Source organism: Triticum urartu, chromosome 2A (genome assembly GCF_056163025.1).
Source record: "Triticum urartu cultivar PI428250 chromosome 2A, HENAU_Tu73, whole genome shotgun sequence".
Lineage (NCBI taxonomy): Eukaryota > Viridiplantae > Streptophyta > Magnoliopsida > Poales > Poaceae > Triticum > Triticum urartu.
Window position 1 is genome coordinate 21,090,825 of NC_141874.1, and position 4,114 is coordinate 21,094,938.

The 4,114-nt window shown below is 48.5% G+C and overlaps 1 long non-coding RNA gene across 1 annotated transcript; it reads left to right on the forward strand.

Moving 5' to 3' along the window:
* The first annotated feature begins 1,676 nt into the window (after positions 1-1,676).
* On the forward strand, positions 1,677-3,866 carry LOC147983017 (uncharacterized). Its single transcript, XR_015614924.1, has 4 exons — positions 1,677-2,378; positions 2,615-2,938; positions 3,098-3,456; positions 3,553-3,866. It is a non-coding gene; the product is annotated as an uncharacterized LOC147983017 (long non-coding RNA).
* Positions 3,867-4,114: the final 248 nt, after the last annotated feature.

A 4,114-nucleotide genomic window follows, 5' to 3' on the forward strand; every position in this document is an offset into this window, starting at 1 on the left:
GTTGTCAAGTGTCATGTATCACGCTTGTGAATCCAAACAAGATGGTGATTATGCAGGGATGTGGTGTGACAACAATGTGTGTGAATCACAGTTCTAAAAGTCAGTATTATGGGGCCTTGAAAACTCCTTGATATTAGAGTTTCTGTGGTATTGGTGTATGTTAGCTTAAACATTAGGATTTTCTTACCATGCTCCCGTTAAGCATATCCTTCACATTGAACATAAACAAAAGCAACATGCGACTCATGTTCAACTAGCACTACTTATAGAACTTCTTCAAAGGTTATGGGCATTGAATACTTCAACGGTTGGTCATAAGCCCTAGCACCGCCAACACCGTCCCCTCCCCCTCCCTCCTGATCTCCACTTGCCACCATCGGGCAAAGCCCGTGCGATGGTTACCAGCGGCAGGACTATCTTACACGGACAAAGTGTCACAACCGGCCCCTGGGTGAATGCACGCTCAGCGTGGTGTCCAGCCTCAGAACTCCTTGCAGTGGGCGGTCATTGAGGCTCGGTGGTCAGGGCTCGGTGCTAAGTGGACTGGTGGAGGCATGATGGGGTGGGACTCAATTTGGGGATGTGCGCGATGTGGTTGGATGAACAAGGTGGTGATAGGAAGTCCTCATGGTGCCGGGCCCGGTATTCTATGGATATGCAGTGTATTATGCTCTAGCAATGAGACTATGGTGCTAGTTGTGGAGCCCGATGGCTGTGACGCTTACACTGGCTGGGGGCGATGAGCTTACTCTAACAGGCATGAATACCACTCGATGTTCATATGCAATTAGCCCATACAAGGAAAACGATATTAACTAGCTAGCGGATCGTTTTTTTATGTTTCCAATTTGCACATTAACTTAGTTAGTCACCTAATTACCTTTTCACTTCTTATCCAGTGTCCTTGCCACCACGTCCTGCTAGTACACATAATGGATGATATTAACACACGTTTTTCTACACCACTTCTGTTATAAATTGTACTTTGACATGTCAACACGGACCGTACAGTAAGGAATTTTTTTAGAAACATAAATATTTTGAATGGATTAACCTATCTCTCTTTTGTGCACAAAGTTATTCACACCATGACTCTTGTGCAGGACAAACTAGATGCGCAATACCCAAACATCTATTCCAGCCAAAGTTTTCGCTGTGAGAATCAGCCACTTGGGTGAAAAAGACACATGATGTATTGTGTATGTGCCACGTGGTATTAATTTGGTATGTGGCGGTGTACAAACGGCTCGTGGATCCACTTATTTCATTGAATTTTTTTGAACGGGTGTGGCATTCGGTTTGGTTGATTTAGCATTTTTTGTTGGCTGGGCGGTAGTCTGGCGTGGTCGTTCTGCTTCCTTTGATTTCTATTGGGTATTCGCCGTTGGGTTCCGTGTATGTCGCTATCGGTAGATATGGTCGTGCCGCTGTTGGCGCAGTTCTTACGTCGCTTTCCGTTGGTATTCGGCCCTGGCTTCCGCTTCTGTCGCTGTCGGGCGGTTCTGTGTTGTTTGCATGGGCGGGCTTCTTTCATGTCGCTCTGCAAGGCCGTTTCTTTCCGATCCACGTGTGGTGGTGTGCGTAGTCGGTCCGCTTTTACCGTAAAGAAATCCCTGGTGCTTCGGTCGTGTAATCTAGAGGACGCTGGTTCTTCTTATCGGTGCCGCTTCCGTCGTCTAATCTAGAGACCTTGCCGCATGCATCTACCGCCTTCCCGTAAGGTCCCGTGCGATCACTGCACCGCCGTATATGGCTATATATAAGAATCGTCTCGCGGGAAGGAGCCGACTACTACGTACTGGCCTCGCTCGGCTCCTCGTGCAGCGTGCCCCATGCGAGCGAGAGTCGGCTGCTACATCCTCGCCATACTCCGCCCCTCGTGCCGTAACCACCGCGTGGGCCGCTCCAAGCGCGTCAGGAAGGCCGCGGGGGTGCAGCCACTGCTGATGTCGCGGCCTTCATCCGAGGAGGCCAACCTCAAACGTCTCCTATCGAAGGACCTGCCGTCCTTGGCCGCCGGCGTCGGGTCCCTCTGCTAGAGGCTCACAGGTGTTGTTCGCCCGGTGGGGCTACGAGGCGCGGCACCAGGAGCTCCAGCGGCAGCACGAGAGGATGGAGAGGTACATGATTTGTGCCGACACGTAGGTACCTGCTCCCGCCGCTCCTTGACAACCCATGGACGACACTCTGGCCTGCTGGCTCCTCCTGCTGCACCGGCTGCGTGGCGGCGGCCGCGACATACATGTGCGAGCCGCCTTTCCACTGGTGTGTGACGCGGTCACCATCGGCTTCCGTTCCCTGTTCGGCTGCCCGCCCAAGAGACGCAACTACGTCCTCACCAGTTGGGCAACGGCGCAGCTCCAGGCAAGCGGCCGCAGGTATATTCACCATCGCCTCGGTTCCTCCGATGCGTGCTCATTCACTTTCAAGAGGATGGATCCACTTAACCGTAATTCAGTGGTATTTGTTGTTGATTGATGTGCACGAGTTCTTTTTTCCTTTTCAAGATTCATTTGTGAACTGCCGTCTGCATGCTTTACAAATTATGTTGTACAACTGTGCAAGTGAAGCCCTATTTCAGAAAAGCTTCACATAACAAATCTGGTGTTGGCAGTTGTCTCTGGCGCGCTGGCGTTTGTGCCGGCGAGTTTGAGGAAGGATGACAAGGCTCTGGGGATGCGCACGTATCAAGACCTCTCCGGCTGCTGCTAGCGGCGATGCTGAAGAAAGCCGCTGTTAGTTTGTGGGATTGCGCAAGAAGCGGCGAGGGCTGCATCCGCCCGACACCGGCTGTTCCTTTTCCTAGCCTCCAGTCTCACTCGCAGGCTCGCAGCACACAGCACAAAAGCAGCGGCAAGCGAGGAAGGCGCGGTGTTGTTGATCGCCGTAGCTGCACCGACGGTTCGTCATTGCCCTGCACCAACTCGATGGCCCCAAGGTGAGAGTTTCTGAAATACAATTTTCTCCAATTTCTAGATATAAGATCAGGAACACGTACTACATGTAGCAAACTAGCAATTAATAAATTTCATTCATAGAGACATAAGCATCAAATTATTGAGGCTTACATGATTGTGTTTTCTTGACATGATAGCAGTTCCTACTCCAAAGCAGATCAAAAGGAGCTGATGAAGGTGCAAAGCCTGACAGACGAAGTGAAGAGCCATTTCCGCAAGTAATTTCGGACGGCGGGGGTATATATAAGTGTTCTTTCTCAGGGCATGTATTCGATTAGCAGAAAATTGGTGAACATGTAGTGCCAAACATCAGGAGTGCAATGATGAGTTTTGCCGTGGAGGTGGGCGCGAAAAAATTAGAAGATGATGGGGTCATATCTAACGAGGAAATTGCACAATAGATTTTCAATGGTGTCGATATTGAGGAGGAAATATTTGATGTATTCATCAAAGCTTTGCTCCCATGGTTCAATCTGGAATACACTGTGTAGCGCTGGAGGTAGTGTGTTCTTTAAAAATTCTATATCACACTATAGGTTGTTAATTCCCTACGATGCAGTTATGTTGTAGACTGACCGGATGTTCTTTGGAGCAGGTGCTGCTGGCGATGACAGTAGTTGGCAGAGGCAAAGCTTGACCTGAAAGAAGGCATGCTTAGTTTATTTTTAGTTATGTAATACAGTACATACTGTACCACTAAATACACTTTGTACTGTAGCTGTATTCATCCTACAAAGAAACGTCCCTTCTTGCTGTCTTCTGGTCATCTTAGTTTGTTTGACGTGAAACCTTCATCGTCCAGGGAAGAATCATGATTAATTAGCTCCCTCCTGGACTTTTCCGAGGACTTTGATATGAGATACTGGATACCTCCTAATTAACTCTTAACCACGTGCAGCATGTTAGGGTGTCTTACGCGTCATCGCTTGGAAGAAAGTGAGTACTATTTGTGTTTGTACAATTCGACGAGAAAATAAATAGCTGTTTTTCATGAACTGATAATTTCCTTGGCACTTTGAAGAGAAATGTTTGCAACATCTTCAAAGTTATGATCACTTACATTTATGCATGATAAAGGATAATCGGTGATCTACATGTTGCATTGCGTTCTACGTGAGGTAGTCAGTCTCAAAGCCAAACTGTAGATTCATGGCTAT